Here is a 14,130-nt window from a genome sequence, read left to right as displayed (position 1 = left end):
AGGAGAGGGCGGGGTGGGGGTGGCTGCTAGGGCTTATGAGCTCAAGAACAGGGTGAGCTACTACTGCTAGGAGCACTTAGGCCAAGAAGCAGGATGTGGGGTCAAGGACTGGGACAGGGAAGGGAGGCTGGTGGGCCAGGTGGATCTAGGGGGTATATATACTGGATCTGGTAGACCTTTCACTTTTCTCCTGTTTCTGTGCGCCCTGCTTCCCAGGACAGGTAGCGTCAGTACGGGTGTAGTTATGTCTGTATTCATTAATTCTTTCAGTCATTATTTGCAGAATACCAATAAAGGAGCAGAGATGAATGAAGCATACACGGAGTGCATAATTTCATGCACTTGGAAAGTTTTGTATTTGGGAAGGATGTGGTGTGAATGGGTTTTGTACTGTGCTGGACGTGGTGGAGAGTTATGTTAGAGTTACAGTTTAGCCCAGACACCAGCAAAAAGTTTTCTGTAAAGGGCTAGAGAATAAATATTTCAGGATTTGCAGGTCACATATATCTCTGTTGCATTTCTTTGTTTATAACCCTTTAAAAATGTAAAAACCTGCCCTGGGCAGTGTGGTTCAACTGGTTAGATCTTGGTCCCACACACCGAAAGGCTACAGGTTTGCTTCCTGGTCAGAGCACGTACATAAGTTGTGGGTTCAGTTCCAGATGAGGCACGTATGGGAGGCAATCAATTGATGTTTCTCTCTCACATTGATGTCTCTCTCTTTCTCTCCCTCTCTCTCAACACTCCACCTTCCTCTCTTTAAAAGCAACGATAAAATGTTCTTGAGTGAAGATTTTTTAAAAATGTAAAAACCTTTCTTAGCTTGTAGGCCATACAAAAAGAGGTTGGGGGCCTGTGGGTTAGTCTATTCTGTAACTCCTAGTGCACATGTGTTAACATATTAAAGGTTTATTCTTGCTTACCACCATCCAATGCAGGTCAGTGGCTCTCCTGAGCAGCTGTCGTCTGCAGTGACTCAGGGACTCAAGCTACCTCCATCTTCTGAGGCCACCATCTATGCCATTATGATTACTCTGAAAGGAGAAGAGAGGGTCGAAGGCATGCATGAGATCTTTTCAGTTGCAGGAGATAGTTTAAGGGCCACATCACTTCTGTGTCCATTTTCTTGGTTAGAACTCAAATGGTTTAAACTTAACAGCAAGGGGGATGAGGGAAAGTCATTTTCATGTGTGTCCAGGGAGAGACCACAGCTTGGCAAAGCACAGAACAATCTGTACCACAGAGTAAAGAGAGGTTTAACACATGCTCCTGTCTCAGAGGACCTTAGGATCTAGCTGGAGAGAAACATGAGCACGTGTGAAAAGTTGAGTAACAAGTACCATTGCAGGTGCTAAGTCAACAGTATTCTGATGATATCAATGACTAAAACATAACAATCAAAAGACTATAAGCATTCATAGGACCAAGATATCAGACTGAGCTGGAGTAGTTGGAGAAAGTTTCATGGAGAAGGTGAATTAGGTTTTGAAGGACTGGTGAGATTTAGCCAGAGGCAGAGGAATGAGAACTGTTTCCCAGATGAGAAAACTGAGGCCTGTCCAAGTCACATAGTGAGTTAGTGGCAAGTAAACATGTGGACCCAGGTGTCCAGGGTCCTGTGCCCTTACATCACCAGCACAGGGTCTTAGACAACTGGCTTTCCTGGGTTCTGGTCAAATTCATTTGGAGGAGGGGGTGTTGGTCAAAATATTATTATTTTTCTTTTTTTTGACTACTCTTCAGCAACGTAGTCAGATGTAGTTTGGATTAAAGTTCACTGACTCCTATTTCTTGTCTGTTCAGTTTTGTGGCTCCCTGGGTCTCTTTGACTAAATTCTTATCTTGTTTAAATCCAATGTGGTATGAAAATGTTGAAAATATTCTCTGAAAACAGCCTGAAAGTTCCTCAAAAAGTTAAACATTGAGTTACCATGTAGCCCCACAAATTATACTCCTAGGCATATACCCAAGAGAATTAAAAGCATATATCCACACAAAACTTGTATACCCAAGTTCATAGCAGTGTTATTCATAATTGCCAAAAGGTAGAAACAACCTAAATGCCCATAAACTGACGACTAGATAAACAAAATGAGCTAGATCCATTCCACAGGATGTCATGTGGCAATAAGAAGGAATGAAGTACTGATACATGCTAAAATGTGGGTGAAGGTTGAAAATATTTGCTAAGTGAAAGAAGCTAGTCACTAAAGACCACATGTTGTATGATTCCATTTACATGAAATGCCCAGAATAGGCAAATCAATAGAGACAGTACATTAATTGTTTCCAGAGGCTTTGGGGTGGGGAGAATGGGAAGTGACTACCAATGAACATGGGGTTTCTTTACTGAGTGATGAAAATGTTCTGGAATTAGATATTGGAGGAAAGCCACAATGAGGAATGTGTTGTCATATAAGAGCATTTATAAGCAGGCCTTATTAACACTCTGAAAGGTAAAGTGCCGTGGTGGAGTGGGTCCTGCCTGATAAAAGTAGCTACTCAAATGCTAATATGAATGTGAGCTCTTCCACTAACTAGATGCGAGACCTTAGTCAAGTTACTCACCCTTTATCAACCTCAATTTCTTCATCTGCACAATGGGATAATCAAGTCTGTCTTGTAGGTAACTGCATTACAGTACCTTGCACCCCACACTTAGTTGCTTCTGGTTTCCCTTTCTCATCTCTTCTCTAATGTCTGGAGTCACTCATGCAATATTGGGGGTGCTTGTACACCCCATAAGGTGCAAGAAGACCTCTTGACACAGGGGTCTGGAAGCTTTTCTGATTGAGTGCTTCTCAAATTGTACTGTACATGGGAATCATTTTTAACCCCCATAGCTTTTCTCAAACTCTATGTTAGTGACTAGGACAAGGCATCTCACACTAATATGTTACATCAAATCACTTGGGATATTATAGAAATGTAGATTTTTTTCACCCGGGGGTGAATCTTACTTGATCATGGTGTATGATCTTTTTAATGTGTTGCTGAGTCCGGATTGCCAATATTTTGTTGAGGATTTTAGTATCTACGTTCATCAGAGACATTGACCTGTAGTTTTCTTTCTTTGTTGTGTCTTTACCTGGTTTTGGAATTAGGATAATACTGGCCTCATAAAAAGAGTTTGGGAGTTTTCCCTCTTCTTGAATTTTTTGGAATACATAGTTTCAGAAGGAAAGGAGATCTTCTTTAAATGTTTGGTAAAATTCACCTGTAAAGCCATCTGGTCCAGGGATTTTGTGCACTGGGAGTCTTTTCATTACTGCTTCTTTTTCACTACTTGTTATCAGTCTATTCAGGTTTTCTGCATCTTCTTGTTCAGTTTTGCAAGATTGTATGTTTCTAGAAATTTGCCCATTTCACCCAGGTTGCCCAATTTCCTGGCATATAGTTGTTCTTAGTAATTTCTTACAATCCTGTGTATTTCTGTGGTATCTGTTGTAACTTCTTTCTCCTCTTTTATTTCTGATTTTATTTATTTGGGTCCTCTCTCTTTTTTTCTTGATGAGTCTGGTTAAAGGTTTGTCAATTTGTTTCTCTTTCAAAGAACCAGCTCCTGGATTTATTGTTCTTTTGAATTGTTTGTTTAGTTTCTTTGTCACTTAATTCTGCTCTGATCTTGATTATTTCCTTCCTTCTACTCGCTCTGGGCTTTATTTGTTCTTGTTTCTCTAGTACTTGTAGATGTAGGATTAGGTTGCTTATTTGAGATTCTTCTATCCTTTTTAGGTGGGCCTGTATTGCTATGAACTCCCCTCTCAGGACTGCCTTTGCTGTGTGATCTTACCTATATGAGGAACAAAACAACTGAACAAAATAGAACCAGGGGCATGGAAACAAGAAACAGTCTGACAGCGACCAGAGGGAAAGTGGATAAGGGTGGAAAGGAGGGGAAGGGACTAGTCAAGGAACATGTATGAATGACCCGTGGACATGGACAGACAACAGGGTGAGGATTGGCGGTGGGAGCAGGGGGTGGGCTGGGTGGAGGAGGGCAAAGGGGGAAAATGGGGACAACTGTAGTAGAATAACAAAAAAATTTTTTTTAAAGAAAAATGTAGATTCCGAGTCTCTGAGTCACAGCCTAGATTCGGCATATCTAAAAATCTCCCAAGTCATGCTCTTGTTTCTGGTCCCTGAAAATACCTGCCTAGCATGGTATTAAGTCACTGGAAATATTAAGCTTCAGTGATTTATAGAACCCCCTCAAGTAGCAAACTTTGAGTAACTATTTAAAGTAGGTAGAGGTAAAATAAATTCTTACAGTTTTTATAACTAAAATGCTTACAAAGGCAGAGTCTGAGATACTATAAAATATTTTTACAGTCCTTTCAGGTCACAGAAATATTTTTAGCCTTCCATGAGAGTCCAGAGTTGACATATAAAATTCTAATTTGAACCATAAACATTAATAGTTGCAAGGAGTGGCAACATTTTCCAAGCATAGCTTACATCTCTTTTAATCCACTTAGGTGAAGTCTAGGAGGGGGCAGAGCAGAATAGTTGTTCTTATTTCATAGATGACAAATTTGAAGCTCAGCCAGATTAAGTAATCTCTTAAAGTCACTTGGATTGTCTCTGGTTCCTCCCTGCACCTGGATCTTGAGCCCCTCCCTCTTATGATAACATGACACAGGCTGTGCAAATTCAGATCTTCCCTCTGGTCCTGTGTATACAGCAAGGCAGCTTCAGGGATAAGGAGACTAGAGAACTTCTAGCAAAGGGTATGGTCAGAGGAACAAGAAACTAGAGCTAATAATATTTCTACCCTTCTCCCTGACCCCACCCTATAATGCAGGATTTAAAATGTCACAGTCTTGCCTGTACTAAAACAAGCATGTTTGGGATGCAAACACCATCCTGTTATCTTTTGCCCTTGTTGTTTATAGGACAGCAGGAAGGTGGAAGGTCTCCAGCCTTCAGCACGTAGCTGGCCTCCCTTTCACAGTGCATTCCTGGGCCTATCAGATTGGCCCCTGAAAACTCTCAGGCTTTTGTGGGGGAGGGGAGGAAGGGGGCAGGTAGAAACCATCGCTTTTTAGAGTTGGAGCTTATATGTGTTAATTTATCGGTTAGGCATTCATGAGTCTAAGGCTGTGTGTGATTTTCAACCTTGACGGTTTAAAAATATTGATGCTGAGGACTCACCTGCAGGGCTCTGTGGTGGGGCTAGGGTTTTTTAAAGTTTCCCAGACATTCTAATAGATAGCCAGGGTTGCAAACTGCCAGACCAAGGTCAATTATTTGACTAGATCTCTCTACCCCAACCCCCAGAGGCAGGTTACTTCTCTCCACTCTGTCCTATGTATAGAGGCTTTGCTTACCCTGTGAATTCCATTCCATACAAATCGAGTTGTGGGTTTGAAATGTGAGCTGGAAAGGAGGCTGGCTCATTTCTTGGCTCAACCACTTGCCATCAGAAAGGTAGTACCTGGAGGGAGTTATGGGCACAGACCTTCTGGGTCTGCATCCTGGACATACTGCTCAGCCTTCCTAAGCCTCAGTTTTTTAATCTATGAAATGGGGGTATAGGTTGTTGAAGGGATGCAGACCTGGGAAGAGGACACACTTATATGACCCTGAGCATGAGTGTCTCCTTAAGTTTTGCATCCTAGGTACCTCTCTGGCCTCCCCCTAGTCTTTGCTCTGAGGGGCTGCAAGAAGATCATGCATGACCGGTGCCAAGTGCAGCACCTGGCATGCGTCAGATGCTCCATGAATGTTGATTAGGAGCAGGAGCTGGGTCTGCCATCCATCTCTTAAGTCAGTCAACTCTACTGGCTGCAATCCATTTTCCAGAATCACCTCCCTCCCTGTCGCAGGCACCTCACAGACCAGCCAGGTAGGCACTCCTGACTCTGCTCTGAACAGGTCCCTCCAGCTCTGGTCAGGCCAGCAAGCTCTGCAGCTCTACAAAAACACTGTCTTACAGTCATAATCTTTAAGGCTGTAAGGATCTTAGAATCAAGTGGCCCCCTGTCAATGGGAGGAGATGGCCAAGAGTGATCTCACTTCACACAAACTGCACTCCCCACAAAGATGACCGTCAACTCCACCCCAGTGCAGCTTGCAGAGACTGGAAGGGGAGTGATGGGGTTCAGGAGAAAGAAATAGGGTGCTGGTTCTGCAGAAATGACAGTTTGTCTTTCAGAAAGTTTATACAGGGGGTAGCTGGCCCCATAGGTGGAGTTGCTCTAAAAATGTTCACAGTTTCCAGTTGTGGACTCTCGTGGGCAATTTTGGAAAAGAGGGAAGATCCCACTATCGTCATATGTTGTTAAAATATAGCCAGGTAGGTGCTGCACCAGGGACAGGTACAGCAGGAAAGGGGACCCCCTCTTCTTGGCAGCGGTGGGGCTGAGGTGGGGCTGGGACTTGAAGAAGGAAGATACCTGCTAGACAGAGGGGAGGAGCCTTCCAGCCAGGGAAGAATGTTTGCAAAGACTCCGGCATGAAAGGACAGGGCCTGTTTAGGGAAGAGTCGGGAGACCCACCTGGCTGGCCTGCGGGTATCTGGGACAAGGAGGGAGATGATTCTGGAAAGGGGGTTGTAGCCAGCGGTGAGGGCTATGAGTGCTGGGTAAGGAGTATGGGCTTCTGTTGCCTTAATAGGATACTGAGAGTCTGTAAGTAGGAGAGTAATATCATAAGATGTTTTATTTTAACTTCTTGTATGTTGTCTCCTCATGATGAAGACTATTACAATGAACTATATATTTAAAAAGTTTCCATTTCTAACGTGTTTTTAAAGTCAGAGAGTGTACGTCAACATTCCAGAATAAAAATTCCCATGGAATTTTATTTATATAGCCAGTAATTAAGAGTAGATACATTCTAGTGTAGCTATTTTAACACAGTGATATAGTATATACTTTAATTTCTATTGAATTATAAATCCTGCTAAATAATTAGGAAGTCTGAGCAGCTCTGCCAAGTCTATAGAAGAATATGGCTTGCTACTTTTATTTGCATTTTCAATTAAAAATAACCTTTCTTTGAACAGGTTCACCCAATAACTATTGACATGCACCTGTGCTTACTGGGCATACAGTATGTTCCCACTGCTGCAGTGATGTAGGCAAATAATCCAGTAACTTCCATGCTTTTAAAAACAGTAGCCAAATTTCAGAATAAAAGTGTTTTCATTGGTCTTTCACAACTCATCTTGAATACTACTTGGCTATTTCTAAAACTTCTTGTACCTCCTCCTCTTTCTTCTTTTTATTTTTTATTAAAAAAATTAAAATCTACAGCAACGTTGCAAACATAATACAACAAACACTTGTATACCCTTCAGTGAGATTCCCTAACTTAACATTTTAACACATTCTCTCTCTCTTTCTCCATATATGTACACACATACATATATAAACACACACATATAATACAATAATACACATTCTTTAATCAAACTTCACCAATTAGTCCAACAATATCCTTTACAGCAAGTTTAAAGCAAGTATTTTTTCCCAACTCAGTTTCCAATTCAAGGTCACACATATCATATGTACTTTTTACTTCTCATTCTCTTTAATCCTCTTTTATCAGGAAGTATTCCTTAGTCTCTCTTCGTCTTTCACAATATTGGCATTTTTGAAGTTTATGAGCCAGTTTCTTTTTGTTGCTGCTGTAGTTCCTGATCGGTAAGAGGGAAGGGCTGATTATTTATGTGGCCACTGAGAGACTCTGGAGGACAGCGGCTCCAGAGTCTTGAACACGTGGCCTCTAAGGTCACCCTGGGTGTCAACAGGCAGCGAGGAGCAAGGGGAAGAGAACTTGGAGAGGGGATGCTTGCCTCAAAGCCCCCTTAGCAGGGAAGTGACACAATCACTGCCACTCACATTCTATTGGCAGGTTCCAGTAGCTCGGCCCTTCCCAGGTGAAAGTGGAGGTGGGAAATGGCTCATAACAACTATGTTATAATTAAAGATCAAAACATAGGTCCCCCGAATGAGCCAGTTTCTTTGTAGCATGTCCCTCAATTTGGATTTGACTGATTGTTCTCTCATGGTCAGATGCGGTTTATGAATTTTTGGCGGAAACATTACAGAAATAGGGTGTCCTCAGTGCATCAGACCAGGGGCACATGATGCTGGGCATTTCATTACTGGTGATGTTAACTTGGATCATTTGGTTAAGGTTGTGTTTCCAGATCTCTCAACTGTAAAGAGACCCTGTCCCCTTTATAAGTAATAAATAATTTGTGGAAAAAGACTTGCGACTGTGTAAATATTCTGCTTCCCAACAAATTTTCACTAGATGGTTTTATCTTCTGTTGAAGATTTTTTGCCCATATCATTTATTAGTATAATGTTACTAAATGGTGATTTTCTTACCCATTACTTCTACATGTATTACCCTGGCTGGTTTGGCTCAGTGGACTGAGCGTCGGCCTGCGAGCTAAGTGTCGCTGGTTTGATCTTCCAGTCAGGGCACATCAGAGAAGGAAAACTCTGACTCCAAAAAACCTCCGCTTCCTTGCGGCATACCTCTTCAGGGGAAAGGCTAAGGGAGTAAACCCCGACAGAAAATCCGGAGCCGGAGTCCCTAAGGCGGTTTGACGTTGTAGTCAACACCGGCAACTCCTGCGGCGCACCTGAAGCCAAGCTGTATTGACTCCGTCTTTCCCTTGGACCCTTCAGCTGCGAAGAGAGGGGGGGTCTGCTGCATGGGCAACAGCAGACCCTCCATATCACCCTGCCCAGGCTCTGTAGCTTCAGCTTCACTGGAGAGGACACTCCAGCGTCATCGCAAGATGTCGATTCAACACGGGAGGAGACAGATACCGTGTCACTCCCGAGTCGGACTGCACAGCCATTCTCGGCGGTGCAGATAGACTCTTAAGAAGCTACACCATCGTCTCTCGAGACGGACGGCTGCCGATGATTATTTGACATGAAGGAGTGCTGGACTCAACCATTTCTCCAAGGAGCCCTCATTCCTTTTAGTGGAGAATGGTTTTCAGAAACCAAGATTTGGCTGCTGGGTGTGGTAGAGAATGTATTTTAGAAAAATGGAACATGATTCAGCAGGTCCTGTGGGGAAAGCTGTACAGGGGGCCAGACAACAGGCCTCTCCCTTCCTTCTTGTCTTCACTGCATATGGCACACGGGCATGGGCATCAGCGGCCCTTCTCTCACCCACACTCGCTTCCCTGAGCTGGGATGGCTGAAGGGAGCCCAAGGCAGAAATTGTGGAGCCATTCTTTGTGGCCTCCTGCCCTCTTTTGCTGCCTCCTGGGTATTGAAGTCTCTTGGGTTTCACCTTTTGCAAACCTGAGAGTTTGTCCTGCTCTGAAACTATTCAAAACATTTACCCTGCCCCCTCCTCTGCCCCTGCCATTTTCTAGCATGCTCCATTCTCTGTAAAAAGGAATAAGATCTGAACTCGCCCTGTCTGAGTAGTTCAGTTGATTAGAGCATTGTTCTGATATGCCAAGGTTGTGGGTTCAGTCCCCAGTCAGGGCACATACAAGAATCAACCAACAAATGCATAAATAAGTGGAACAACAAATCGATGTCTCTGTCTCTCTCTCTCTCTCCCCCCATAGCCTCTCTCTAAAATCAATAAATTAAAAAAAAATTGTACTCAAATCCCTCTATCTGTGTGACCATGAGGAAGTTAATGTTTCTGGGCCTCACTTTCCTTATCTCTAAAATGAAGGAATACTTTTTAACATAAAAAATAAATTAGTATCAAAGTGCTTTATGAATCACAACATATCCATTAAAATGTAAGGGGCCATTATTACTATAAACTAAATCCTCTGATGTATTAATAGCTTAATGAGCTAACCCCCTCCAGTTACCTAGGCAGACTAATGATCTGGGAATCACTGTGAAGCCAGGGAGATCCAGTTTGCTGTTCATTACTTGTGTGACCTTGGGCAAAGTCATTGAACCTTTCTGGGTCTCAACTTCTTCATCTGTACAATACCTACTGTAGTTTGTTTCTAGGTGTCTGCTGAGTGACAGAGTTTGCTACCCTGACCAGGGCCAGGGCGGAAGGATGGAGGGAGATGAAGTTGAGCTTCAGGATGAGAGGGCATGGGACAAAATTCTCAGTCTTGGCTCTTCCTTAGAATCACATGGGAGCTTTTTAAAAAATCTCAACATCCAGGCTGCACCCCAGGCCAATTATATCAGAATCTCTGGGAGGTGGGACCAGGCATCAGTTGTTTTTAAAGCTCCCCAGGTGATTCCAATGTTAAATGAGCTAATAAATCAAATCTAACTCCAGTCTTTTCTTCTCTGTTCTTTCTGGGGACCATGACCCAAAAGGGTAGCTAGCTAATGGTGGCCACCCTGGGCCTGGGGGTAGGGTGGTGAGGAAGGTAGTTCAGGATGGGCAAACCTTTCTGACTCCCTCACACATGAGCAACTGTGCATTGGGGCTGCTTGTTTCCTAACTATAGTTAGGTCACACTTGTCAAGTGACATCATTTGAAAGCTAGACAGATCAGATTGCGGCACAATGCTGATGCCTCACCACCCCCTCCCCAAGTACATAGGATCTTATTTTTAAAAACTATCCTTAATGATAGTTATATACTGAAATGTTGTTGAAGCTGCCTGTTTAAAACATCAACAATATACTTAAAGGTATAATAAGTACATCACGCATTTAACCTGGGGTTAGATGGAGAATTGTCATCCTGACCATGCGTTGTGCTGCCTGGGGAGAGGCTTCCAGGAGACCACGTGGGCGCCCTCCAGCCACGCCCTCCCAGGCGGGGCTTGTCCTTGGCCCACATTGGAGTAATTTGGGCTTGGGAATGACAATGAAGCTTTTGTGTCTTTGTTATGTTCACACTAGCATGTTTTTGGAGTGCCTCTAATTTAATGCCTGCACACCCAAAGGTGGAGAGCTGTATCCCCTTGCTTTGTCAAAGGGGTGACAAGAAGAGACAGAGCAAGACCCAGGAGTCTTGGCTGCTAGGATCTCCCTCTCCTCCTGGAGCAGATGTCTTTGCTTCCTGGAGCTCTTTCCATTTCCCAGGTAAATGCCTGGTTCCACCTGCAATGAGGCCTGCTGCACAGATCATGCAATAAATCATGCAGGTGGTTCTCAAATTGTCTCAGTGACAGAATCCCTGGAGGGTGTGGCACTCTTTCAACTACTGTGTATTGATCAGCTATTATGTGCCAGGTGCTCTATGTGCATTGTTTTGTCTAATTTGGCCCTACACCCTGTGGGTTGGACATTATCCTCCCTTATTTTCCAATGACAAAACCAAGGCTTAGAGAGGTGAAATAAATTGCCTAAAGTCACACAGCTAATCAGTGGTGAGACCAAGTTTGAAACCCAGGGCTGACTGACAGACTCCATGTTCAATACTAAGCTACACTATTCCTTGTGGCCAAGGTTAGCACAGCAGCACCACTTCCTCTGGAGTCCAGAAATATGAGGATTCATGAGCAAGTCTTGCCTCTCCACAAAACAACTCCAGAGGCAGTACTTGCAGAATTTATGCTTCTGCTTCCAGAATGACTCCCTCTTACCTCCACCGCTGCCAGCACACAACTGTGACCAACAGCACATAGCAAGCAGCAAGGAAAGGCATTTCTTTCACTCTGGCATCGGGGGATCTAGAGGACACACCATAGGCCATTGACACATGTTTCTGGTTTTCACTCTCATTGTGGCCTCTCTGTGTTTGTGCCCATCCATTACTGGTCCCCGCAGGGCAGCAGAGGCTGGATTGTAGTAAATTTATCTTAACATCTAGTCTTGATTTGGGGGTCTGGGGGGCAGGGTGTTACTTAAACAGACATTTGTTTCTCACAGTTCTGGAGGTGGGGAAGTCCAAGGTCATGGTGCCACAGCTGCAGTGTCTAGTGAGGCCCTGCCCTCATGACCCAATCACCTCCCACCTCCTGGTGCCATCACACTTGGGGATTAGGTTTCAACATATGGATTTTCGGGAGGGAACCCAAACATTCAGTTTATAGCCATGGAAAATTCCTTGAGGGCAGGGATGTGATCTATTTGTATTTGCCATTGTTTCTTTCATTCCTAGTTTGGAAATCCACTCCAAAGTAACTGAAGCAGGGCACAATCAAGCAGATGGGAGTTACAGGGATACAGGGTGAAAACTGACCGTGGGGAGCAAGACTCGGAAGATGAATCCAAGCATTTAAACATCTTAACCCTCCCTCCCCTTCTTCCCCATCCTCCTCTCCCTCTTTTATTCTCTTTCTCCCCCTTCCCTCTCCCTTTTCCTTCCTCAGATTCACCATATCTCCTGTCTCCTCTCTAGACATTCATTCCTCTTTTCCTCCCTGTCATCTGGTCTTGATTTAAAAAATTCATGTCCATAGAATTACAGCAGTAAAGCTGGAAAGGATCTTCAAGATTACCCAATTAAATTTCCTTTGTTTACAGTTGGGGAAACTGAGGTCTAGAGTTGTTTAGACACCCACAACACCATAAATTAGTGGTCAGAACACAGTATTAACTATGAAAAGCTAAGTCACAGGGTCCCCTTCCCCTTGTTGGTCTGTCCCAGAGTTTTGTTCCTCTCTGACACATTGATTCCCTTTCTGCAAACTGCTATTGGGAACCCTCCATCACGAGGCAAGGTGGGCAGGGCCTGTGGCACCTGTGGCTGGGTACGGAGGAAGGAACAGGAGGCCACTCACCCTCAATCCTAGGCCACAGCTTGGGAGCAAATACAACCCAGGGAAGTGCTTGTCACGGAGCATTTTTTGAGGCTGCAACTTCATGTAGCAGAAGAGTGACAGGGCATTTGGCAAGGTCCCTCAAACAGATGTCAGTGAGAGGAAGCCCCCGTGGCAGGGGAATTCAAGGCCCAGGTCCTGCTCCCCACCGGCCCAGGGGACCAGCTCTGAGCACCTTGAGAGCTTTGGCTCCAGTAAGCCCCTGATATATGACAGGTGCTCAGTGAATTATTGCCTTTGAAACCACCTGGGGAACTGCATGAGGGACCCAGGTGTGTTTTTGAGGTGGCTAGTCCTGTTTGGGACAAAGAATGTTATCTCACTCCTATTCTGCAGTTTCACTTTGGAGTGACATTAGCTGTTTTTCAAAAATCCAATTTACCTTTAAAGGAAGAAGATTGGTTACTGTTGATGAGATTCACAGGCCCACAGACTTAGAAGGTATTTCTACTGGAAGAGTTCCCCAAAGGCTTGGAGCAGTGATTCTCAACCCTCTGCCTATTAGAACCACCTGTTGAGATTGAAACACTCCCCATGCCTCGGCCCCACCTGCCTAGTTCAATCAGTCTCGGGAGGTTGAAGCGGTATCAGTATCTTCAAGCTCCTCTCGTGGTTCCAGTGTGCCAGGCTGAGACCCCTGATGGAATAAGTAGTTTCCCAGGCTGCTGACTTTGAGCAGGGCAGCAATGGTTTGAAGAGCTTAGTTTCCATGTGGTTGCTCCAAAGTATCCTTAACCACCTTGTCATTCCAGTTTATCCCCGGCAGTGTGGCATGCCTGGGCCCATTTTATCACTCTGATTGGATTCAGGTGCTGCCAGACCCACCCCTGTGGTCAGACAGTCGTTGACAGTCACTTGTAGGAGGCTCCAGCTTGTTACATACCTTGGGGTGGAAAAGGAGGAAAGAAACTAACAAAACAGAAGGGTCTTGCTATCCTCCCCTTGGTTGGCCCCAGGCATTACTCTCTTTGCCTCTTCATCTTTGCTGCTGGAGAAATCCAGCAGCCTGCTGGTGGTCTTGGAAAAGTTACTCAATGTCTCTGGGCTTTGACTTCTTCATCTGTAAAATGGGAATAACACTGCCCTTATAACATTAAAGGACAGAGTAAATGAAATTATGTTGATGAAACATGGGAAAGGCACTCACTGAATAGCAGATAATGTTCGTATTCACTAAATTGGCAGGCCCTTTATTATAACACAAAAGACTCAGTCTATTTTGAAAGAGGATGCTATAGCATAGGAAATGTGCATAGGAAAGGTGAAGAGTTTCCACTTCTTCCCTTTGTAACTGCTCAGATGTGAATAAGGCATTCACAACCAGCCACTTACAATGATTTGATCCAACACTACCCTTCCGGGGTAGCTACATTTCAGTGCCACCATGGAAAGCAGAGTATTGTGAAATTCCTCTATGACATTATCTTTCATGATTGAGAGAAAC

Source organism: Furipterus horrens, unplaced genomic scaffold, assembly GCF_987537825.1.
Source record: "Furipterus horrens unplaced genomic scaffold, mFurHor1.1.pri manual_scaffold_3, whole genome shotgun sequence".
NCBI classification, from domain to species: Eukaryota; Metazoa; Chordata; class Mammalia; order Chiroptera; family Furipteridae; genus Furipterus; species Furipterus horrens.
This window is presented reverse-complemented; position numbering follows the sequence as displayed.